We start from the raw sequence: 26,560 nt of genomic DNA on the forward strand, positions 1-26,560 counted from the left end.
CTGTGGTGAGCAGAGGAAGCCCAGAGTGTGTGTGTATTGTTTGACATGGGCACAGTCATCTCATGGACCAATGCCTCGGACTCATGGGAAACTGGTAAATCCCAGCCCCATCAGGCTCAGAGGGAAAACAAAGTCTTTCTCTGGTCTGCCTGCCTATGATATTGGAGGTATGTGCAGAAACTAGAAACCTCAGCTTCCTCAAGTATGTGTCCAGCCTGAGACTGCTCACCTACAGGGACCAGGCCTACTGAGACCAGCCAACTCCGCCCCTCTGTGCTGTATATACTTGGTGCAGCCTATCAAAAAGGGGACAGCCCTCGTGACCGCAGCTTTTCTGTATGTGTGTCTTCTCTTTCTGCGTTCCCTTGCTGCCCCAGTCAGGCTTCCAAAGCCGAGCCATATAGGACATGGCATTGTACCATTGTCCTTCCTGCCATAACGTTCTAGCTTACCACAAACCTGAACCATCAGAGCCAGCAGACGTGTGTGAAGCCCCTGAAACTGTGAGCCGAAGTAATCCAATTTTCCTTAGAGATTAATGATTGCAAGTGCTTATTACAGTAGATGAGGACTGAACATATTTACAAATATTAAAACTGAGGTTCAGAAGTTTTAAAGGACTAATTTATGATCACACACGTAGAAGTGGCAGAAACAAAACAAAATCACACCACAAACATGAACGCACACACACAGTGAACAAAGCCAGGCCATCTTCTGAGGAGAAGAGACCTATACTAGAGGGACAGGAACAACCTGAGGTCACCTAACAGGAATGGAGTCTGGAGTCACACCTCAGACTCACTCTCTGCCCTCTGTCAATCACCTGCAGGCACCTACACTCAACTGGAAACCCAAGGTCAGGCGTGTTCTTGACTTCAATGAGACAATCTATATAGGTGAACATCTCAGAGAAGAAAACAGAGTTGAAAAGAGGGGGCTTCACCCAAAGGGGCAGCAAGCCACATGACACAAAGATAGATTCTCACCTCAGTCGAAGACAACTGGGATGAGAGATGCTCCTTTTACTATCAAAACTTGCCTTCCCGTTTCTCAGCCACACTTACAGCGGGAAGCCAGGGCCTCATTCTGTGCATCCAACTCACTGCACAGTTTCAAAAACAACTCACCTTTCCAAAATGGGCAGGACTTAGGAGACTTTTCACTACTTCTTGTAACTTTTGTGATCTTTGTTGGTAGCATTTGTCGATGAATCGTACGGTGAGTTCCAAGGACTTTTCGTGACTCGTCCAGTACCAAACACTGAAATCCAGACCAACACGCTAACATAGCCAGGGCTCTGTCTGTGAAAGTCCCGCCAACCCTTCCCCGAGAGATCTTACGCTTCTTCAGAAATGAACCAAGTGTTCAGTCAAACACAACACGGTGGTAGTCATTGCTTCAAGAGGTTTGCAAAGAAGAAATCCTTCTTTAAAGTCACCATCGTTAATACACCTCGCATAAGGCCGTAACTGAACAGTGCACAATGTCTGGATGTGTAGACTCATCAAGCTGGACACTAAATATTGCACATGGAGCAGAATCTCCTGGGTTATCTGATCAAAAATATCAGCAGACATGCCGCCCACTCTCCTTCAGTGTCCTTCGATAATGCCCTTCAAACTGTGCCGCAGGGCGGGGGCTCGGGACACCTGGCATCAGTATATGATACCGTTTACATATATGTTATTGTGACAGACACTGCAGTTTCATTCTTTAAAGTCATCGATTTTCCTCCCAGAGTAGGAGGGCATGCGTTTTTTCAAGCCTCTCACCAACTCATTCTGAAATCGTGGACACTAACCAACTGTGTTGCCCACGTGATAGACAAAAAATAGCGTCGAGGTCCTCATCTCAGACACTTGTGATGCCTAGTAAGATCAGGCACCTCTCGATTGTCTCTATGGCATTTCCGGTCTCTTACTTGCTCCTGGCATTTCCCCACTTTGATATAGAATGCATTTTTCTCACTGGCATGGCAATATTCTGCATGTTGTAGAGCTTAAGCCTCCAGCTACACGGTGTATTACAAATGTATGCTTTCTCCTAATCCTGTTCTTGCCATTTATAATGAGTTTCTTTATGGATAAAAAAGATTCAATTTTATGTGGTAAAGTATGTGCGTGATTTTAATCCCCTAAGGATTCCAACGGTTTGAAACTTGGAAGAAAACAACTTCCTCTCCTTGCCCCAGCTTCTGGGACTTCTCTTTGTCCACCTGACTGAAACCTCTTACTCACGGAGTTGAGCATTTGACATGTTCATTTTGTCTGGAAATGGTTTAGCTTTCAGAAATGTTTCTTGAATTATTTTAAAGCTCCATTCAGTCCACTGTCTCGGTTCCCACTCTCTGGTTTACCCAGTGGTCTTGAACTGGCCCCGTAAGCAGACTGTCCTCTACCCTACCCTATAGTCCTCTTGATAAATGATTACTGGAAACTGTCTTGCCTTTCAGTTCTTCCACTAGTTTAGAATCCCGATTTTTCATTTATCTTATTTGATACGTGTTTTGTTTCTTTGCTTTAAGTGGAGTCTTAACAAAGTGATAAAATCATTAATCCCGATAGAATGTTGCATTTTACAAAAGCAAAGGAAGTTCAGACTTGTCTGCTGGCGAACTACAGTTGCAATGTCAAAGTTAGACTTTCTTATGCAGTAAAAACACCATCTTACCCTCATCGTAGTGTGCCACACTATTCCCCTGCACAATTGACACGACCCCTCCTCTCTTCATGACGCTATTGGCTCAAACGAGCTTGAATGTTTGCACATGTAAACAGTGATCCTACATTTTCATTTTTTCAACATGGTGTCTCACCCTCACCTTCCTTGGTCCCTGTGACCCAGCCCCCTGTGCACTTCCGTCAACACACTTCCAGCCATCACCAGGCGGAGACAAAGGTTCTTCCTCTGAAGCAGGAAGGGATGGGACCAAAGAGACTCCTGCTAATTCATACGCAGGGACTAGTTCCCTGCCCCCAGTCTGGCCTTCTCTACTTCACCAACCCCCATTTCCAATGGCTGCTAAGCACTGAGTCATGAAGCTCCACGGTGCTTGTCTGGCTGCGTCGTCACTTTTCTTGCTGCCAGCTTGCAGTGTGGCTCTCTGGTTTGCTAGATCAGAGAGCCCTCATCTTTCTACTTCCCAGCTCCCAAAGTGTTGCTGCTGTTGTCTCTCCTCCAGGCCGTTTTCCATGTGAGACTATAGCTTCAGGGAATCGTTGCTCTGCAATGATAGTGTAATTTTTGAGAGAATGGAGGCTAGGGAAGTTGTCTGATTCACCCATGTTAGCTAGAAGCTTCTCAGTATTGAGCTTTACTACACAGGTTTAAACATTCCCCCACCCACAGACAACACTAATCATTGTGTACGTCCCAACTTCTCACACTCACTACATCTAGACATAAGAAAAGAAGCTGAGAAAGACAAAAATATTAGCATCTTAGCAAATCCCTTCTGCATTTCCCTTGTCTCGTGTTAAAATGATCTGAAGTCAACTTTTAAAGTTATCATGATACACTGATCTTGCCTAGTTACTGACACTGAGGATGTCTCCCCACATCATTCTCTCTTCCTGTCATGCAACAAACACCTGAGTGTTTCCTTTATTTGCAGAACTGTCATAGGACCATGCACCCTGCCCCTATGCGACTGGCATAATCATGATGAAGACAGGCTGAGCATGCATCTAAACAACAGCTAGGATAGTTATGTTTTCTCTATGAAATAAACCAAAGCAAAGAGATATAAAGGGGAAAGAATGTTATTTTAAATAATACGGCCGAGGAAAAGCTTTTTATGGAGTTACATCTGTGCAAAGACCTACATTGCATAACAAGGCAAGCTGTGCGTGCTAAATTGTCAGCTGCAGGCAGCATGCTTCCTCAGTCCTGCCTTTACTATGATGTGCCACTGAGGCAGAAAATTCACATTTCCAGGCATCTTTCTGCTTGTGCGACAACACACGCAGGAAGTAGAACGCATGGGGGGAAAACAGGCTTGTGCCACTGACGTGCACTGGCCTTACTTTGTACCCAGTCCCGTGCCTCCAGTGGCCTTTCTCTGTACCCCATCCTACAAAAGAAGTCGGTGATTAAGAATGATAGCATAGCCTCCAGAACACCCAGTTACAGTGCCATCTGGCAAAAGCATCTTGTCAGAGGAGGGTGCTAGCCTATAAGTTGCTAGGCATGTTCCTAAACACTAGCCAATAAAAGATGTCCCTGCTCTAGTTAGAATATTGTGGCTAGGTGTAGAATGTGTGCATGAGCCAAGGACAGAAGGCCTTCTCTCCTTAACACAACTTACTAGCACTCCCTATAACTTTAGAATTGGTAGGACAGTAGAACTAAGTCCTGAGGCAGAATCTGATTCATCTGGAAAAAGACAAATGCTCCACTGACAGAAAATTACAGCCGCCACCAGGTCGTTTAAGGTCTCTCGCCCCTATAAAGCAATCAACAAAGAAAGGTATTAGTCTCCTGACTTACAATACTTTTTAATTATCAAAGTACATTAAAGCCACTACTGAACAAAGGGACAGAAAAATGGAACCTGGGAGCATTTGCTAGAGTGTGTTCTACTTTATCAGGGTGCTGTGATAAAAGCAACCTCAGGATAATTTAGCATCCCTGAGCACCCAGCCCCTAAAAGCACTACCTAATCAGAAGAGCCCAGACCTTTCAACAAAGGTAGTCCAATCCTCTTACAGATAAAAGATGCCATCACTTGCTGCGTTCCCAAATGAAGGCAAAGAACATAAGTAAAAAACAGTTGCACACTCCAACTTCAGTCTCCCAAGCAGATAAAGAAGTGAGGGCAATAGTAACTCCAGACCTCCCTTTATATTAATATATACTATTATTATTATATTGGGATTAAAATGTGATCTTTTATTTAAAGTAGTTTGGTAGAAAATAATGGATATGAAGAAGGCCATTCTAAAATTAATAAACAAGAAGGCCATAATTACAACAGAAAAGAGAGAGAGAGAGAGATGCCAGAGAAGCAGAATCAAAATGACAGTTTTCTAACCTGGAAAACATGAAGAAACCTAAGAAGAGGGAGAGGCCCCCTTCACAGTGCCCGGTGAAAACAGAGAACTGGACAATGGATTTTCCAAGTTGGCAATCAGAAGGACCAGCTAAATGAGTGTTTTAATTGAATATGTATTTTAAATATTATTAATTTTAAATATGATTAAATAAATTGTAATTCATTAAAAATAAATTAATATGGTTTGTGGGAAGAATAACAGATAGTTATCTCATCTAGTAATGTTTTTATAGGAAGAGTCATGGGAGATTTTTTTTTTTTGTCTGGTTTTAAGAATAAATCAAGGTGGGGATAGTGTTAAGGATGACTTTCTCCAGAGTGAAGATATTGTGATTTAGTAGTCTTTAGGGAATGATTATGGAAGAAATAATGATGCACGGGGAATTAAGAGCACTTCAGAGGGAGTTCTGGAGCAAGATGGTATAAAAGAAGACGTTCCCTGCAGGGTACCTCCTCCCACCCTCTGTAAAAGACACGAATGGACTACTCAAAGCTATTTCTAGTCTCCTTTTATTTTGACCACAGCGGACTCAAATACAGCAGGTAAGCAAGAGGATGAGTGGGAGGAGATTTTAAGATTCAAAGAAGTGAAAAAAAAATGTTTTAAACGCACATCACAAAAATGGAAAAGAAGTTTAGCATGAGTGTATATTAGAACAATTGAGCAATAGTCACAATACGTGTGAAATTTGTCATCATGGAGTCAGCCTAGTTGGTAAGACGGTGTTTACCTTATTATGTTTTGCTTCCTCAATGTGAACATAACAAAGTTGGAAACTTAACTGGGTTTTATTTTATTTCTCAAGGGGAAAAAAATGAGCTTGAATGGAATGAAAGAACCAGCAGTAGAAGAATGTGATCCAGGTGAGGGTCTAGGCTGGGTGGGAAGGCATGTGAGTCCTGCACAGCCAATTCAAGACAGAGGCATGAATCAAAACACAAAACACCAAAAGCATCAGTGTTAAAAGACACAGGTTAGATTTCATGAAAGTGTAAAACCCATGTATGTCAGAGGACACCATCAACTGGACCTTTAACACCTGGGAGAGAATGTCTGCAGGCCACACCTAGACTCCTAGGAATTCTTACAACTCAACAACAAATGGCAGACAACTGAACTTTAAAATGGGCAAAGGACTTTGGGTAGACATTTTTAAATGGGTATACAAATGGACAACAAATACACAAAAAGATGCTTAACATCATCAGTCATTACAGAAATGCAAATTAAAACAAGAGACCTGTTCAAACTCACTTAACTGTTCGCAGTTGTTTCAGCAAACACACTGGTGTTGCCAAAAAGGCAGATAAATTGAACTAAGATTGTAAAATAGTTGATTACTGCAGAAAGCAATTTAGCAGATCTTCAAAAATTCAAACAGAGGCATTGTCTGATTCAGCCACTCCATTCCTAAGTGTGAATCCAAAAGAAGGAAAACAGTCTCTCAAATGTCTTTGAGACTTCCATAATGACATTGTTCATGTAGCTGTTTAATGGGGAGAGTTCAGGTATTAATGGAAGACTTCTGGCTTAATGGGACACCAGTGTGAATATTCTTAACAACACTGAACTGTATGCTTCAAAGCTAAAATGTAAATTCTACAAAAAGTTAAAAAGGGTTGAAAGCCAATGCACTGTTTTAATTCCCCATGTTTAAATTGCTTCCTCATTTCAAGAAGCATCCTAATAGCAAATGCTTCACTTAAATGCAAACATTTGTTTCCATTCAGTAAGCACTTTTGCACACTGTCTTACTTGAATGAAGAAATTACATTACTTTTACTGTTATCATTGCATTAACTTCCCTCAGGGTTCCCCTATACTGAGAATACTATCATACGCTCTTCCAGAAAGGAAAAATAAAGACTCAGTGTTCGTTTGTGTCTTGGCCAAATCATCGTTTTGTAGCTGCATGGGCTCTCATTCATTTCTATAACACATGCTATAACACCGTCACACCGCTTCACCACCGCCTCATACCACATACAGATCCTACAACAAACCCGGCGCTGGTGTCTATGATCTAGTAGTCATGGGAATACAGTTGCTTCCAACTGCCAGTTTACTTTTAGGCCAGGAGTGGGAAGGATGCCACTGTTTGTTCTATCCAGGTTGGAGGAGATCTTTAACTTAACTTTGGGGGTCTGTTGGTAGAGCAGGGACAATAAGCCACTCTGAGACCAAAAGCTCAGACACAATGCCAACGGTCTCTTTAAGTCATAAGTATGTCTCTGAAGCAGAATAGCATCAATTTAGTCACAGTTCATTTGAGATCATTAAACCAAGCCATCTGCAGCTCTTCCATTGCTTGCTTGTGACTCTTGCCTATTAGGAAGACACACTTGACCCTTGAAAGTTTCATTAGGAAAGTGTTGCTTCCTGCTGTTACTTGTTATTATCAGAGCAGCCTATCCTATTGACATCTTCAGCCAAAACCAGACTGCAGAATCACAGAGAGAGAGAGAGAGAGAGAGAGAGAGAGAGAGAGAGCAGCCACTGGCATCCCTCTTCCTCACTTCTTCTAAGCCAAACTAAATGTCCCTTTCCCTCACCACTAAGGTTCTCCGGTCCTGCTAGGAAACAGAGAGGCAGACCATGAGTATCTTCATAATGATTTTATCTGTCATGATGCTTGTATACTTGGAAAGAGTTACCAAACTATGCCTCCAGCTCTTGCAGATCTTTACCATCTTAGATTAAGACATCCTTAGCCAGCCCAGGGGCTGTGGACTAATAACAGCAGTTAGGACACATCATTATGAAAAGGCTAAGAAACCCTTTCAGGATCCCAGCCCATCTCTCTGTCTCAAACTCCCATTTCTAAAGAGTTTGATAGATGTCAATGCAACAATGATTCATCCCAGTGCTTCTGGCATACTCGGTGTAGTGCCCATTGAGACCCTTGTTTGAAAGCTTGCTGGTGTTTCTCACTTCCATGAAACACAAAGGCTACCATGTTCAGAGAATTTGGATTCCTGCCTGGACTCAAAACGTTCCACAGCAGCACAGTTTAGACTTCTGCAGCTCTTAGTACAAAGATAAGCACAGGCGTGACTCTCTTCGTTGGAGAAGGATCTGCAGTGACTGAGTTTGTCTCAGAGTTATCGTTCTTCAGTGCCATGATAGTTCTGCAGGCTAATGAGTTTATTCCTGATGAGGTTAGCCAGGGTCACTTCAGAGAAGATGCTGCGGCATGGTGTCATCATCCTAGGACACTGGAGGAAGGAGTGACTTGTCATGACAAATCAGATTCTCCTGATGGACTTTTTCAGTGGGGAGAAAGAGATGGTGGTTAGGAACTCTCAGAAGGAAAGAACAGAGGAGGGCAAGAGCAGCTACTGCTTAATGTCTGGACAGTTTCATGCATGTGTATAATGCATAGTAATTACATTCATCTTCTACCTTCTTATCCCGCCATCCCTACCAACCTGCCTCACCCCTCGTCCTTACAAATCCCGCTCCTGCTTTGATGTTTTGTTTTATTTTTTGGCTTGTGCCTGCCTGAGCTTAACCAGAGCCACCCATGTTATCATGGCTATGAAGCTATCAACAAGAGCATTTCCTGTGAATAATAACAGCAGCTATGTGTGAGTTTTGTGTTTCTGGAGCTTGGAGTCTTTTCTCTATGAAAAATAATATGTTCAGGTTTTCCATTAGGTCATCATCTCCTCTAAAATCAACTTATGTCTGTGTGTGGCCAACTTTGGTGGAGTGGGGCCTCCAGGGTGGGGCACATTCTCTCCAGCTATCCCAAGAGAAGGATTGAAGACTGGAAGGCTCTGCTAGTTTATTTCCCACATACACTTCTGTGAGAGATCATCTTTCATCAAGGGAACTGGCCCATCAGTGTCCAGAGAACTTTCTACCCCACCCTCTGATTCCATCTCAGTAACTGATTCACAAATATTTCTATTAAACAGCAGCTTCCAAGAAGGTCTACCAGGATAATTAATGTTTCATTGACCCTTCAGTGTAGTACCTTGTAAAAAGCAAATATGCTGTGCCTCCAAAAGTGGAACCAATAAATTTTACAGAAGAATTGGCTACTATTTATCTCCGTGTCTGTTCATTCCCCCAGCCCCCGTGATGAGCAGAATAATATCCCACCATGAGTGTCCATGTCTCAATCCCTGGCATTTATGAGTAAGTTATCCTAAAAAATAATAATAATAATAATAATAAAATAAAAGGATTTTACAGATGTGAGTACAAGCCTTGAGATGGAGATCTACTGGATTATCTGAGAAGGTCAAATATAATTACAAAAAATGAGTCAAAGGACTGAAAAGAGATAGAGAAGTGGCTATGAAACTAAGGTTAAAGCAATTCATTATCTAAGACAGTAGAAGAAGGAACCACGAACCAAAAATCCCAGAGGCTCAAGTAACCAGAAAAAGCAAGAAAGCATATTTCCCAAGAAGTTTCTAGAAGAAATTCAGCTTCATTGACTTCTTACTTGTTGACCTCCAGAACTCTCAGGGAACAGGGCTACATTGCTCTAAAGCCAATAAATGTGTGGTTATTGGTTACAGCAGCAAAAGGCAACTAATGCACTCCTCCTTGCTCAACCTGATAAAGCTGATACCACCAGGCTTCTTCAGCCTCCCACTCTGCACACCAACGGGAAGCCCTGAAAAGGCAGTCAAAGTCAGGGGGAAAGAGATGCATTTCCAGCCCCTGGTGTTGCTGAGATGGGGCTGTGTTTGGAGTCCATTTCACCCCTTTCACTCTCTCAGGAAAAGTAATATTAATGGCTTTCCAGAGGATCCAGAGGCTTGTCTCGTCTTTCATGCTCTGATCTTATCTGCATAATGAATGGGATAATTTCATGACGGTGGTAGCTGAGCTGCAATTTTGTTAGTTTATGCAAACTGGTATCATTCAGGTGTGAATCAGTCAGATTTGCTTGACCTACTAAAACACTGGGGGAACCGGAAACGTGGCAACTCCAAGAAAAGGTTTCCTTTTCTTTCTCAACAACCAAAGTCTCATTGGCAAATCAAAACACCCCAGTTGGGGTTTGACTGCTAGACCGCCCTGGTAGGTTTTAGTTAAGTTTCTTTCTACAGATGAGAAAATTAATATTTAGTTTCAGACTTTGCTGAATGGGAACATCCTTTGGGCCAAGTCAATGAACTATTAATTCTCAAACTTTATCTGTTTTCTATGTTTGGGGATTGGCCGTCTTTGGTTGTTTTAGGAATTGTAGCACCAGCTCCTATAAATAAAATCTCAACATCCTAAACTTCCCCCGATGCTACCAGTTCTCTAGGGCGGCTACTGTAACAGGCCCCCAGACCTTAGCACAACTGACTCCATGATGGAGCATGTGGACAGCACCACCTGTCAAAATGAAAACAGAGACCTAGCCCATCAAAGTCCATAGTTATGGGAAAGTTTCAAAATGGGCTAACCTTGCTTTCTAGCTTTTGTTGTTCTGCTTCTGGCGAACTGTTCTTGTTAACTAAAGTACGTCAACCCAGAACATAGTTTCTGTGCTTAAAGTCTCACCCTGAGGAAGGCTCAGGGCTACACTGGGATCCTGAAGACCCAGTGTAGGTGCTGGCCAGCAAATTAAGACTCTATTGGCTTAAACCCATGTTCAGGCAGGCTTCTCTGGTGAACACCTAACCACAAAATGACAATACCACGGTTACATAGCCCACATGGCAGCAATTTATTTCAGAAACTAGATACCCAAATCAAGGAGACTCCAAGACTGGCTCCCTCTGAGGCTGGAGAGAGGCTGCTCCTTCTCTGTCCTGTTTAGCAATCCTGTTGATTGTTAGGCTTAAAGAAGTGCCACTCCAATGTATCCACCTTGATCTTTCCATAGAGCCTCTGCACTTTTTCCCACATAAGTGCATACATATAAGAGGCGGGGGCCATATTTGATTGGGGCCAATCTTACTGACCTCTTTTAACATGAAGACCTTCTCTCTAAGTTGGGTCACATTCTAACATGACAAAGCTTAGATTTTAGCACTCGAATTGAGACAGGAGCAAAACCACAATTCAGTCCCTAGTCCCCACTCTCCAAGAAAAGTATTGATGAACACATTTTTTAACTCAGACAGAATGAGTTTATAGGCCATGGGCTTTCACTTTTCATGCATTCCATTTCTCTTCTACTAACACTAGAAACAAAAGTAATTTGACCCGTGTGCATCAGACTTCTCCGTTGCTATAAAAAGTGGCTGATATTTGATTTATTTGGGCCCATATTTTCAGGGTTTCACTCCACTCAGTCAGCTGCATTGCCTGAGGCAGATCATCATGGCTGAAAGAGTATATAGTAGAATGTATTGCTTTCTTTTCACCCAGGCCCAAATTTGAATAAAAAAGAAACTCATTTAGGTTATTTATTAATATGGTTCCTACTTTTCATTTTTTCTTTAATATTATTCACTCTAAACTTACTGGAGGGAAATTGGTCTTATAATGTTAATAGAAAAAAAAAGAGCTATTACCAAGTTCAGTAACAACACACTTTAACACACAGGGTAAGGCCGTAATACCCGTGGGAACAGTCAATGTGAGGCCAGAGATGTGTCTTGTCTTCTGGACGATGATATGTGGTAGGAAATAAGGTGCAAAGGCTCACTGGGGAAACATCTCTAACTTATTCCTCCTCTGTGAAAAATACAAAAAAAAAAAAAAAAGCCTGTAACATCCCTTCCTAGGACACTAGGAGTTAGCTGAAAGCTGTGGTTCTTATTTTCAGAAGACAATGATCACAGCTCAAAAGAGCAAACAAATGGCAAATGCTGGCTTCATTCCATTAAGAAACTATATGCTATTTTCTTTAACCTTTACAAATTCCTATTCAGCTGAAGGTGTGCAATCTGTATAATGCATTAAAGAAAGCATGTAATACTTGGACAAATGGGCTCTGATTAAACTAACCCATGTCAATTTTCTGGAATTAAAAGATACAAGAAGCATATACCTAAGGAGAAAAATGTCACTTTAGAGCAAAGCGCAGAGGGTCAGGATATGATCCTTCATCTGTGCACTTTTAGAGGGCCAATCAAATATCAAGAATGCAGCTACATGACCATTTCCTAACTCAGCTTTACATAAGGGGCAGTGCGGCCTGCCTTCACCACAAGCCTGTCGTGGTCTCTTCCAACCACCAGTCGCTGAAATCATTATAGTCCATCAATCCTTCACCTCGTGAACACGTACCTCTACACCTTTCTACATTACAGTCTTCACCATACTTCATATACTAAGGCACAGCAAGTATTTGCCCTGCAAAGTTCTTGCTAAAACCAGGAACTGAAGCATGATAAGAATTGTCAGCAACACTGAGAGAAACAAATACTCCCCTTGAGAAGCTTCAAACTTTTACTAACCACACGATAAAAATTGGTTGATTATTACCCTCAACTGGAAAGGCAAAAACTTCTGTGCTGTCTCGGGGGGAGGGGAGTAGCAAAGCTACCGGCCTCTTGGCAGTCTATGCCTTGTGTCTTTGTTGCATATTTAGTCACTCGGAAGGATCAAATATACCAAAATATTTGGCAAAGAAGTCTTTCCTTCCTTTTCTAATTTCCCACAGATTTTATAAAGTTTGGCTTTTGAACATACAAATGCAAACAAAGTTAAAATTAATAGACAGAAGCAACTTTATATTCCAGTCATAGCCTAAATTGCAGTTAAAATCGTTAAGCCAAGATGAAAATTAGAAGGCAGAACAAAGGATATTTGAGTTCAGTAAGTCTGGAAGAAAATTGGTATTAATGCCTGCAGTCTACAGCTTCATGGGAATGAAGTGGAGGCAGAAACATGTCGTTTCCGTAGCTTCCCCACTCTTCACTGCCGCACCTTTCACACCCTCTCTTCCATCCTGCTCATACACACAATTTTTTTGTTTGTTTCCAGAATCTATCACAGGCTAAACCTGAAACTTGACAATGCATTCTAATCTGAGGTGTTCCTATGTATTCAAAAATCAAGCTACTGTCTCCTGTGATCATCATCGTAATAGAGTAAAGACTGAAGGAAGCATTCCAGCCAGACTGCCCAGTTCTGGTCTCAGAGTTACCACCACTGACTATAAGCTTCTTCTGATGAAACTGCCTTTGTTTTAAATAAGAAAGGCAGAAGGTAAATTTCATGAATGGGAGGAAAGCAGACGACCATATAAAAAGATCTACTAAGAAATGAGAATGCTTGAAAACAAAGAACTAGAATTTGTGGACCAGTAGATGCCGATGACAGCAGTTCTGTTTATATGGAGAACAAGATCCATAAAGGGGAAGACCTTGGTTACCAGATAAAGACACCTGAACTGTATTTTGAGTAGAAGAAAAGAATACAAACACAGAACCTTGACAGGCGTTGGCCGTTCCTGAGCAGAGGTAAGCCAGAACATAAACACCAAAGCACCGTGGCTATGTATAGATTGAAGCTTGATCCAGAATAGGCTTGTTGCAGTTCTGGGCTGATGACCCAAGGCTGAGAGTGATCATCAAGGAGTGCTCTCTGCTTTGCCTCCATTTTACCAAGGGTGGAATGTCCACTGAAGGTGTCCATACGGTTAGTCACGTTCTAGAATGTTTTTGGTTATTTCAAAGAAAATCATCTGTGAGCAGCTACACGCAAAGAGATGCTAGGAGAACTAATTACAGATCACAAATATGAGTGGTACTCTGCACCTGTGCACAACTCTGGAAACTCAGACTTGTTACTCATTCAACCCTGGCATCTCTCAGTAGCATCCCAGTTCCTGAAACAGTACTCTACCAAGTTCAAAGCAAGATGGCAAACAAGCTTATGTTTAGAGCATCAGGCTTCTCGGCCCGAGGACACTTACTCTTTCTTTTCAGATGTTGCGTTGATTCAGCAAAATGGCTTACCTTCTCCAAAGAAGGTGTGGAGTGGTGGATGGACAGATGGGTATTTGCATGGATACAAGGATGAATGGATGGATGTTACTATCCATCACTCCAAGTTGAGTAGAGAGCTAGTTCTACTAACAAACTCACTTTGCTATGCATGAAATCTGTGTCTTCCAGTGCCCCACTGACCCTCTCAGCATTCCTACTTCTGCAGCCTCTTCTGCACGGAATTATTTACACCTGGAAACCATGGTGTGTCCCAAGGCTCCCAGGAAATTCAACAAGATATGTATGTGCCTTGCATGTTTGCTCAAGATAATAACAAAGGAACTCAAGTTCCTTTGAGTCAAGAAACCAAGAGAATTATAAAGTAGGTGGGAAAGGCCAATGATCACCCGACACACACACACACACACACATACACACACACACACACACACACACACACACACACACGAAAAAGGCAGACAGAGGACAAAGGAACAAAATACTAAGTCAGCAATATCCAAGACGCTGTCTAAAGATTCAAGTGTGCATAGAATGCTTTTTATAAATTGTAGCTCACATGCACTTGGACATTTCTTACTCAGAAACAGCAGGCACAGCGGCTTCATGGAACCCACATACTCCGCTGTGTGCAGTGCTTCTGTCACAGCTGACAAGCATAAATGGTCCTAAAATAGTCCTTAAAGCTTTTATTCTCTTTATTGCAAGTAAACACAGCCCACTGCCATTGATGCTTAAGGCATTCTCTGCTCCAGTGCTGACTCATCGAAGACCACTTGGCTTGTGTTTTTAGTGTGTGCCTGGATAAAGGGAACAATAGTAGCTCACACTTTCGATAATAGCCGCATTTACTAAGCACCCACTCTGCGGCAGTGCATTTGTAGGCAGTTTACAGTATTCTTGGGGGGGGGGTTAATAGTGCTTTAAATTAATTATCATACAACGTGATGGGTTTTATCATAAAATTTTCTACATACATCTTACTTATCCACTCCCTCCCCTGAACCCTGTCTCTGCTGCTTCCCCAATAACCCATCTTCTCCGTTCAGGTCACAGGCATTCCAATTCCCTCTTTTCTTCCCTCACTTAAGATCTCTTCTTCTGCTCTTATGGTTTCTTTTCTAGTTTTCACACACACACACACACACACACACACACACACACACACACACACACCTGGGTTCTGTATGGGAGAACATGTGGCATTTGCCTTTCCGAACCTTGATTTTTTTTTCACTTAACATGATTTCTGGTTCCATTAGCTTTCTTGCAGTTATTATTTTTCTTTATGGATGAATAAAACAGCATTGTATATATGAACCACATTTTTTTTATCCATTTAGCCATTGATGGGCAGCTAAGTTGGTTCAATTCCTTAGCTCTTATTAGTTTTACAGCAATCTAGAAGGATATGCCCGTGTCCCTGGGATGGAACTTGAGTACTTAACTTAACTGCAATTTATTCAGTCTTCTCATGCAGACTTACCCACACAGTTACCTCACCCCATCCGCTGTACAGGTGAAGAAGCCAAAATGGACGTCTAAATCATTCTCTGAAAAAACATCACAAATAGCAAAACAAAGGCTTAAATTGAGACTAATCTAGGTGCAACGTTGCATTGCCATGCTTCCCCCTGTGAAGGCAATGACTGACATGTTCCTAGTGGCTAATTATACTCCCGGGCAAAGGAGTTTCATGGTGATAGACAGTGGGTACAGAGGGCATGTGCACACTCAAGTTCCTACTCCCTTATGGGATGTCTCTAACCTGTCCTAGGATCTTATTCTTCTGGACACCACAACAATAAATTCTGATACCTTCTTTCTCTTCTCCCAACTTTCACAAGGCCTATGGACATGTCTCTCTGTCACTACCATATACATTTTAAACACTTAGGGAGATGTAGATGGTATAATACTAGACCTGGTCACTTCCTTTTCCAGTTTAATGTGAAAAGGAAGCTGAACATAATGTAGAGTTTGAGACAAGTATTAACATTCCCCCCAAAAAAGTAAACAAAACGCCAGGTTTACAATTTTACAGTCACTTGAGATTCTTGAGATTTAGGAGAAGTTGAAAGATAGTTTTTCCTTTTAGTCGCTTTTAAAGATGCTTTCACCTGCTCTTGGTACCTCTTTCTCCTTCTGTATTGCTCTCCTTCTGTATCTAGCCTTGATATGAGGGTTTGTGCCTGGTCTTATTGTATCTTGTTATGCCATGTTTAGTTGATATCCCTGGGAGACCTGCTCTTTTCAGAAGGGAAACAAAGGGGGAAAGGTTCTGGGGGTTGAGGGCCTGGGAGGAGCAGAAAGAGGAGAAACTGTGGTTGGGGTATATCAAAGACAAGAATTTTTTTTAATTTAAAGATGTTTTATCTCATAAGCTAAATAAAATCACATGGCTTTCTTCACAGGCATATTTGTTGACTTGGGAAATGATTCATACATTTTGATCCTCTGTTGTAGGATATTTTATCACCGTGTGAACCCCAAGATTCTGTTGTTTACTGAAAAAAATCTTTCTCTAGTTGTGGTGTTGTTCAGCCCTAGCACACACCTTTAATCCAAGAGCTTTCTACTTGAATTAAATAAAATCAAGAAGCAGAGCAAACAACCAGTTGGCAGGGAATGAACATAGTAAAAAAACCATAGAGAGTTAGAGAGAGTCAGGGGACAGAGAGAGAGACACACAGGAAGTAAAAGTGAGAGACATTCAGTTTGAGGGTTTTTAGAGATGGGTGGAGGAGTTAGCCTTTTGGGGTATGGGCTGAGAAGGTCAACTGGGTGCTTTCTCTGCCTCTCTGATCTAGCTGGCTCTCGCCCAGCATCTGGCTCCAGAGTCTTCATTGGTAAAATCGGACGATTGAGATTTGGATAAAAGCAACACTCAACATGGAGATTCTCCTTCAGAGGCACTATTGGAGAGTTCCCCTTTTACAGCTGCCCACCTTCACAAGCTAAGTCAGCACTTACAGCCCTCTATGTCTGGAGAGAAACTGCTAACGCCGGAGTTTGAGGTTTAGGACTGGAAAGCAAGCAGACCGCTATTTGCTCCTTCGCGTGTTTGGGTAACAAAAGCCAGCTGAACAGAACCACACAGTGGTTCTGCATCTATAACCGACAAACCAACCAAATAAAGCTTCAATAACTGACCGTGTCCCTTCTCATTAGGCCACTGTTCCTGCTGTTCACACATAAGAACTTGTTTTGATCTGGTAGTAGTTAGAAGAAGGTCCATTCCCTAAAAACCTCAGAATGACCACAGAACCCATGGAAGGATACTTCTCTTTTGACGTTAGGGTCAAAAGCGGAGGGCTAGAGTCTTGTTGCTCCCTAAGGCATTTTTACCAAACCTCAAGAGCTACTGATAAACTCACCTTGCAGTCTTTACCAGCTTAAGACTTGGAGAGAGGAAAAAACACAGCACAACTGAATGATTCATACTCAGAGTTAAAATAATACAAGGAGCCAAGAAAGGAAAGCAGGAATAAGAGAGAGCGCACATGTCTCTTTTGTTCCCTCATCTCTTCTTTTTGATCATGGTGTATTTGTTTCACGGCATTCCAGATGATAGAGTTGCCTTTCTTTCCTTTGTCCATTCCTTCTTTCTATATTAAAGTTTTCTATCATTTGACATGATGAGAGGATGAAAAAAAAAAAAAGGAGGGGAAGATGAAGGAATTAGATTTAACTCTGGGAAACAAAATCAAAGTCCACAGATGTATGTGTGGAGTTTTGACTTGACTGTAAAAGCCTAAAGAGAGATGTGGGTTTGAATCCTACCCAGAATCCATAGATCAAGGAGAGGCTGTCTTTCTTCAACCTCTTTTTTCTTGTTCCTGAGCTAACTGAGACCATGCCTCCCTTAGAGAAGCTAACTGAATGCGAACTCTCAGTAGTTTTGATCCAAGGTGTAATCATTAGCCATCTCATGCTCAGTGTGAAAAACAAATGCAAGGCTTCATACATCTGCTCTGTACCACAGAGCTAACCCCCAGCCTCAGCGGTCACGTCTTACTTTGGGGTATACACCATTTGACAAGCCAGCCTTCAACAACACTTCCTTTTGTATCATGTCTCTGCTCGGAGTCTGAGTTACTCCTGTGGAAGCATTAGTTTCCTGCTGTATATTACATATATTGTGTTCACGTCTACAATTATCACGTTCCTTCCACAGGCTGTGAATTAGGAATGGCTTTCACTAAATCACCTGTGTGTGAATTTCACAGAGCATTAAATCCCACCAGCCAACAACTTCATCCCACACTAAAGAGCATTTTCTCTCTGCTCCTATGTAATGTATGGTCTGTCCATGAGTAGGTGGCTATTTAATCAACCTGATGGAGACGGGTTTTTTTTTCCCTTGGTTTTTATAATAATATCCTTTCTTTTAAGTAATAGAAGCCCATTATTAAGCTAAATGTATGGCTCTCAGTTAGGAACTACAGCTCCTATTTTCTACATGAACGTGTAATTTAAATTCCACACTAGAATGTGAACAGAAATCAATTCTATACCTTCGTCATCCCCTAGAGTGACCGTGTGTGTGCCTGTGTATGTGTATGAGGGGTGTGGTGGTGTGCATGCGTGTGTATGTGGATGTGTACGTGTCTCACAGCCCTGGCTATCCTAGAACTCACTATATAGATCAGTCTGGCTTTGAACTCACAGCGATACACCTGTCTCTGCCTTAGCAGTGTTTGGGATTAAAGGTGTATGCCGCCATATCCAGCTCTTACCCTGTTATTTTTTTTAAGGTGCATCTAAAGTTTTTAGAAATTCAAATTTTTTTTCTAAGTAACTGATGGGACAACCAGACAATAACATTTAAGAAATCATAAACCAACTCAACATAATTGATATTTATGAAACACTATACCTAATAGCAGCCAACAGAGAGCTTATGAAACATTCATCAATATATATCACTTTGACTTTAGCTATAAAGCAAATTATAGTAAATTCAAAAGGTAGTCATATAGAGTACGAAGTTTGGCAACAACAAAATTTAATAAAAATAATATATCTGTAAATTTAATCCAAATATTTGGAAGTTAAGTAGTCATTTACAAACAAGCCAGGAATGAGAAAAAGGAGAGCTTATAACTTTTGTTGAACTGAGTAAAAATAAAATACAATACATCATCAAGGTTTGTAAGATACAATTATGAGGACACTTCAAGGAAGATGTCTATGCTTAAATGTGAGAAAAATCTAAACTCCATGATCTACATCACCACGCAGGAGCTAGAAAAGAAATAGAAAATTAAATGGAAGTTAAGAAAGAGGAAGAAAATAAAAGAAATAAAAATAATTCCATCATATGACAATCAGTAAAGAAAAATTAACAAAACTAAGAGCTGGCTCTTCAAAGTGAATAAATTTTATTATTTGCTTTCCAGATTTATGTATCTATAGAGAGAGAGATTTAACATTTTTATACACATACATATATATGTATAATTTTTATTATGAGAGCAGGGACGTGACTACAGGTTTTATCCAAAATAAAAGAGATACATAGGAATTTTTTTATTATTTATTATGTATACAGTGTTCTGCCTGCTTGTATGCCTGCAGACCAGAAGATGGCACCAGATCTCATTATAGATGGTTGTGAGCCACCATGTGTGTTCCTGAGAATTGAACTCAGGACCTTCGAAAGAGCACCCAGTGCTCTTAACCTCTGAGCCGTCTCTCCAGCCCCCATAAGGAATATTATGAGCAATTTCTGTATCGATTTCTCTTGGTGTATTTTTTAAAATTTATGTTTTATTAATTACAATTTATTCACATTGTATGCCAGCTGTAGCTCCCACACTCATTCTCTCCCAATCTCACCCTCCCTCCCTCCTCTCCTACCATGGACCTCCCCAAGTCCACTAGTATGGGAGATCCTACTCCCCTTCAATCTGAACCTAGCTATCAGGTCTCATCAGGACTGGCTGCATTGTCCTCCTCTGCGGCCTGGTAAGGCTGCTCCCCCGCTCAGGGGGAGGTGATCAAAGAGCCAGCCACTGAGTTCACGTCAGAGACAGTCCCTGTTCCCATTACTAGGGAACACACTTGGAGACTGAGCTACCATGGGCTACATCTGTGCAGGAGTTCTAGGTTATCTCCATGTATGGTCCTTAGTTGGAGTATCAGTCTCAGAAAAGACCCCTGGGCCCAGATTTTTTTTTTGGTTCTGTTGCTCCAGTCCCCTCCAGGTCTTTCTATCTCTACCTTCTTTTGTAAGATTCCCTGAACTCTGCCCAAAGTTTGGCTATGAGTCTCAGCATCTGCTTTAATAACTTGCTGGGTAGAGTCTTTCAGAGGCCCTCTGTTGTAGGCTCCTGTCCTGTTCACTGTTTTCTCCCTTTTCCAATGTCTGTCCCATTTGCCTTTCTGAATGAAGACTGAACATCTTACCCAGGGTCCTTTTTCTTGCTTAGCTTCTTTAGGTGCACAGATTTTAGTATGATTATCCTATATTATATGTCTAATATCCACTTTTAAATGAGTATATACCGTGTGTGTCTTTCTGCTTCTGGGATACCTCACTCAGGATGATCTTTTCTAGGTCCCACCATTTGCCTGCAAATTTCATGATTTCCTTGTTTTTAATTGCTGAGTAGAATTCCATTGTGTAAATGTACCACAATTTCTGAATCCATTCCTCAGTTGAGGGACATCTGGGTTGTTTCCAGACTCTGGCTATTATGAATAAAGCTGCTACAAACATGGTTGAGCAAATGTCTTTGTGTACTTGAGCATATTTTGGATATATGCCTAGGAGTGGTATAGCTGTGCTTTTTTATACAGGACACTGGTGAACAATTTTTAGTGTTAAAGTAATCTTAGAGCTCAGGCAGCTGTGGAAGGATTTCTATGAGTTTGGAAATCCTGGATTACAAAGTAAGACACTGTCTCCAAACAAATAAAACAACACAAATCAAAAAGTCTTCCACATAAATGGGATTAGAAAACTGAATCAAGGGGTGAAGTGGAGTGGGACACCGGCAGTCAGCTCCTGAGGAGGCATCAATTGAACAGTGATTCACACAGAATGAGGGGAGCCAAGTGCAAGACCATAAGCTTTGGTTTAACAATCAGTGAAGCTACAGTCAAGAAGACAGGCAGGAAACACTGTTGGATGATTCATCTTCCAGCTCCAAGACATCCTGGGATGTGCTCCAGTGCCCTGCAGAGCTTCATATGCTGTGTCAGGTAGATTTGTGTTCTTCACTGGTATAAAAGATTCAGTTGAAGGAGAAATACTTTCTGGTGAGTGGCTATGTAAAGCAACAGTCATAAACTGCATATTTCAAAAGAGCTAGGAGAAAGAAATGTGGATGCTTTTATTGACCACCACAGGAATAGAAATGAAAACCACTGGGTGTTACTACAGAGTTACTGTACTAAGCAGTTAAAAGCTAACAAGAGCCAGTGTCGGTGACTTTGTGGAACACCTGGGATTCCCCCACACAGCTGACAGGCTGTAGAGTATTGGGTCCACCACTGAAAACATTCCAACAGTCTCATAAGTTACTAAATATTATAGTCCTTTCTCAGTGCTATAGTAAATTGCCACCAGGTATAGATTTATAGAGAAAAATTATCTCTCGTGGCTCCAGAGGCTAGAAAAGGCTGGGTTACAAGCTCGAGCCTCTGGGAGTCTGGTGAGGGCCTCCCTGCTACAGGTGCCCATGGAGGAAAGGGGAAGGCAAAATGACCTCTCACCCTTCACGTGGCATAAAAGCAGAAGAGAGGAAATCCAAGCAGTAAGCCCTTTCTATGGAGCCACTAATCTATTCATAGTAGCACCTAAACATCTCCAACCGCATTGGGGATTGATTTTCTAACACGTTTCCTGGGTAACACACGTGGATTACAGAACCACATGGTCTGACAGGGCTGCTTCTATTTGCCCAAATGAAAACATATTCAACAAAACACTCCTATGCACTGTTCATAGAAGCCCTAGTCCCAAAAGCCCAAACAACCCTTATGCCCACAGAGAGAAAGAAATACTTAAATGAGCGGTTACACATTTGTAACATGGAATTCTATGAGTCTACGCAAGAACAAATGATGTTTTCTGCAAAGGAATTTAGGAGACTTCAGAAATAATGATAACAACCAAGTGTCTTGACTGAAGTGAAAGTTAAACGTCTATAAATATTGGCCAAAACTCATTGTTATGTATTTATAACAAGTACATTTTGCTTTCTGTAAATTATGCCTCAATAATGCTGCCCTTTGTATGAAAGGCATACTCTATTTTCTGCCATCTTCCTCCTTTGAGCTAGATTATAAACATGGTGGGGAAAACTACTGTCACGCTTATTTTCAATTGTAAATTTTCTATGACCTAGAATCCCCTAGGAAGAGAGCCTCAATGGAGGATTGTGTACATTAAGTTGGCCTATCCAACCGGATGTTTTGATAGTCCTAACTGATGTGGGAAAAGGCAGAACCATGTAGGCAGCACCATTCCTTAAGCGTGGGGTCGTGAACTGTAGTGAGAGTAGAGAAATCAAGCTAAGCACACGCAAACAGAGAAGGTGTAAGTCAGCCTTTCAGTGGTAGGAGCAGGACGTTCTTGCCAGCTGACTTATGCCTTCTCTGTTATAGGATCCACCCAACAATTAAACAAACATATTGAAGCCATTTCACAGTTTTCTGCAAAAATAAAAAAGAATGTTGTTGTTAAAATTAAGACTTCACTGTATCATCCAGGTTGACCTTGAACTCATAATCCTTCTGCCTCAGTATCCTTAGTGTTTAGATAATAGTCAGCCACCACCACCAGCAGGAGAAGTAATTTTTTCAACAAAATATTATTATTGATTTTGGAGGGGTGAAATTTCACATCATGTACTCCGATCACACTCATTTCCCAGTCCATATCTGCCCCTACCCTTGTGACCTCCCTACCAAAAAATAATTAACGAAAATTAAAAGAAAAAAGTCCAGTTTGTGTTATGTATCTTCTCACTGGAGCAGGATCAAACTCTCAGTGGCCTGCCCTTTAGAGAACTGAGTCTTTCCCCCTCCGGCACCCCACCAGAAGCCATCAGCTGTGGAGAGCTACATTTCACCCTTTTATCACAGTTTCTAAAAGCTCTCTTCTTGTTTAGGCTGCTACTTTTTTTTTTTTTTTCTGGTGGGGGTTAGGGTAGGACTTGTCACGGAAGCCTTCCATGTTCCTCTTTCTCAGCTCTGCATCTGCAGTCATCAGCATCACTTGCTCCTTACAGTCAGCAGGAACTTGAATCGTGGGCTTCCACATGGTTTCTAGTGACAGCACAAACCATGAACACCACCGCCAGCTGTGACAGGGCCACATACACAGACAAGGCCCTCGGAGGCGGCACAGAGCAAGGACATCACTATGGTCGCAAATGACGGCACAGGCCACTAACATTAGTTGAGTTCTCTTCTGCTCTGCATGTCTCCAGTTCCATGTCTCTCCATAGAACACAAACAGCTCTGTTTTTCTATCTTTCCCATCTCTCCATCATTTATTTGCTCATCATGGTGATGCTCACTGCCACCCACACCGTGAGGCGGGGTGGCCTGGTTGCAAAACATAAGTTTTAAGGAACTAATGGCAATTCATGGTCAAGAAAACAGCATGAACATGAAGACTTATCAAAAAATATCTATGGTATTGGGAAGCTGGTGGAATCCAGGTGACAGCAGAGCAACCAATCACATCAAAGAAGATGCAGTTGTCCTTCCTCTTGTATTATTCAGCCTTTCATTGCTGTAACAAAATACCTTAGACCAAGCCTTATTTGAAGAAGGATTAATCTGTCTCACAACTTCACAGGTCTTAGCTCATTGCAGAACACCACAGAAAAATGGTGTGGCATGGAAAATACTGTTCAGTATACCACAGCGAGGACCAAAAGAGGCAAGAGAAAGGGGCCAGAGCCAAAAGTGCTCTCCAAAGTCAGACTCCAAGGACAGCTTCCTCCAACCAGTTCCCACTTTACACAGGGCTGTGAAAGTTTAAATCTATCCATGGATTAAGCCATGGATTAGGTCGGAGCTCCTGTGATCTGATCCCTTCTAGAAACGTCCTAATAGACACGGCCAGAGGTACAACATTACAAACCTCGCAGATGTCTCTTCACCAAAGAAGATGACGGTCCAGATCTAACCATCACACTGCCCAACATCCACATGATTAAGGCATTCAACTTCTAATTCAGTTCACTGACATTCTTCCTGCTAGAATATAATTACATTTGTGCTTTGAGAATTAGAAGAAAGCATAAAGATGAGAGAAGTTTCTCCAACTGGCTACATTGATAATAACACTTTATTTACTTTGTATCCCCCCTGTAGTTCCCTCCCACCTCCCCTCCCAATCCCTTCCTTCTTCCTCCACACATACTCCTCCCCAAGTCCACTGGTAGGGGAGGTCTTCTTTTCCTTTCTTCTGATCCTAGCCTATCAGGTCTCATCAGGAGTGGCTGCATTGTCTTCCTCTGTGGCCTGGTAAAGCTGCTCCCCCTCAGGGGGAGGTGATCAAAGAGCAGGCCAATCAGTTCATGTCAGAGACAGTCCCTGTTCCCATTACTATGGAACCCACTAGGAGACTGAACTGTTAGAGGCTACATCTGTGCAGGGGTTCTGGGTTATCTCCATGCATGCTACTTGGTTGGAGTATCAGTCTCAGGGAAGACCCCAGTGCTCTGATTTTTTGGTTCTGTTGCTCTCCTTATGGGACTTCTGTCCTCTCCAGATCTTACTATTTCCCACTTCTTTCATAAGATTCCCTGCACTCTGCCCAAAGGTTGGCCATAAGTCTCAGCGTCTGCTTTGATAGTCTGCAGGACAGAGCCTTTCAGAGGCCCTCTGTGGCAGGCTCCTAACTTGTTCCCTGTTTTCTCCTTCTGATGTCCATCCTCTTTGCCTTTCTGGATGGGGATTGAACATTTTAGTCAGAGTCCTCCCTCTTGATTAGTTTCTTTAGGTGTACAGATTTTAGTAGGTTTATCCTATATTATATGTCTATATAAGTGAGTATATACTGTGTGTGTGACAGCATGCACAAGACCTATACATGCTCATGCCAAACAAAAAAAAAAAAATCACAATTGATAGCTACTGGGAGAGGGGAAATAAGCTTGTTGTTGTTGTCTTCCCAATTGAGAGACACTGGGTGTATCAACCACAGGCAGGGCAGGCTCCATGGTCAGGAGTAATCGGCCAACACAAAGTAGAATGCATTATTTTTAGAAAGGACACATTAATACACTTATGGAATGTCTTAGTTACTTTTCTATTCATGGTGGGACAAGACACCATGACCAAGAATACTTATAAAAGAAATCACTCAGTTGGGCTTATTATTTCAAACTGTCACAGATAGCATCTGCTTCTGGGATAGCTCACTCAGGACGATCTTTTCCAGTTCCCACCTTTGTACCTGTAAATTTCATGATTTCCTTGTTTTTTATTGCTGAGTAATATTCCATTGTGTAGATGTACCATACTTTCTGTATCCATTCCTCAGTTGAGGGGCATCTGGGTTGTTTCCTGGTTCTGGCTGTTACAAATAAAGCTGCTACAAACACGGTTGAGCAAATATCCTTATTGTGTACTTCAGCCTCTTTTGGATATATGCCTAGAAGTGGTATCGCTGGATCATGAGGAAGCACTATTCCTAATTGTCTGAGAAAGCACAAGATTGATTTCCAGAGTGGTTGTACAAGTTTACATTCCCATCAGAAATGGAGGAGGGTTCCCCTTTCTCCACAACCTCTCTAGCATGTGCTGTCATTTGAGTTTTTGATCTTAGCCATTCTGATGGGTGTAAGGTGAAATCTCAGGGTCGTTTTGATTTGCATATCTCTTCATCATAGTTCTTGATGTCCTTGCTAGAGCAATAAGACAATTGAAGGAGATCAAGGGGATACAAATCAAAAAGAAGTCAAAGTATCACTATTTGCACATGATATGATAGTGTACTTAAGTGACCCCAAAAATTCTACCAGAGAACTCCTACAGTTGATAAACATCTTCAGCAAAATGGCTAGATACAAAATTAACTCAAAAAACTCAGTAGCACTCCTGTATACAAAAGACAAAAAGGCTAAGAAAGAAATTAAGGAAACAACACCCTTCACAATAGCCACAAAGGACATAAAGTACCTTGGTGTGACCTTAACCAAGCAAGTCAAAGACTTGTATGAAAAAAAAACTTCCATTCTCTGAAAAAAAAACTAGAAAAAGATATCAGAATATGGAAAGCTCTCCAATGCTCATGGCTTGGCAGGATTAACATAGTAAAAATGGCCACCTTACCAAAAGCAATCTACAGATTCAATGCAATTCCCATCAAGTTACCAACACAATTCTTTACAGACCTTGAAAGAAAAATTCTCAACTTCATATGGAATAACAAGAAACCCAGAATTGCCAAAACAATCCTCTACAATAAAAGATCTTCTGGTGGTATCTTCATCCCTGATCTCCAGCTGTACTTTAGAGCAACAGTAATAAAAACTGCATGGTACTGGCATAGAAACAGAATGGTGGATCACCGGAACTGAATAGAAGACCCAGAAATAAACCCACACACTTATGGACACCTGATTTTTGACAAAGATGCCAAAACTATACAATGAAAAAAAGATAGAATCTTCAATGAAT

This window comes from Psammomys obesus, unplaced genomic scaffold, assembly GCF_907164565.1.
Source record: "Psammomys obesus unplaced genomic scaffold, mPsaObe1.curated_primary_1811, whole genome shotgun sequence".
NCBI lineage: Eukaryota > Metazoa > Chordata > Mammalia > Rodentia > Muridae > Psammomys > Psammomys obesus.